We start from the raw sequence: 748 nt of genomic DNA on the forward strand, positions 1-748 counted from the left end.
TATAATTTCATAAGAGTCCATATGTATAGCTAAAGGCTACATAACAAGCAACAATGCCAGACAGGCAATACCTTCTTTGGAGTTTTTGGCCATAAAGCAACACCTTCTTTTGAGATAGTAACCCAGCATAGAAGTGGGAAACTGAAGAGCAGATCCCAGTCTCATCCAAAGGAATATTGACAACTGATTACTGCTAGATGAGGAACAGCTGACCCTCCTAAAACAAAGACCTCTAGATAGGCTGGCTAGACTCACCAGAAGGGCAAGTAGTGGGGAATGGCTGTGGGTGCCCACAACACAGGAGACAGTAGCAGGGATATCAGAGTATAAGGGCTCTTGTGGGGGGAGGGAGGCTATGGGAGGGTGCTACCTGGGAAGTGGGTGTATAAATAAATAATAATAATAATAATTCTTCAAAGCATAAAAATTTGCTCCTTAATTATTAGTAGATGTGAAAAACATTACCATTGAAATCTACCTGATGACTTTATGTCCATGCTCAGATGCCAAGGAGCTCAGAAAGTAACCGACTGTGACTAGTAATAATCAGATATATAGAGATTAGAAACGCATGTGCATCTTAGTGTTAATTATATTAAAAATGAATTTTTCTGTTTGAAACTGTATATTTTAATAGTGAAATGGAGATCTTTTTTAAAGTTTAAAACCTCTTTTAATTTTATGTCTTATAGGGTTTATACTGAGTACAATATTGTATAACTGTATTAATTGAACTCTAGACCTAAAA

This window comes from Nannospalax galili, unplaced genomic scaffold (assembly GCF_000622305.1).
Source record: "Nannospalax galili isolate Female #2095 unplaced genomic scaffold, S.galili_v1.0 scaffold1445, whole genome shotgun sequence".
Lineage (NCBI taxonomy): Eukaryota > Metazoa > Chordata > Mammalia > Rodentia > Spalacidae > Nannospalax > Nannospalax galili.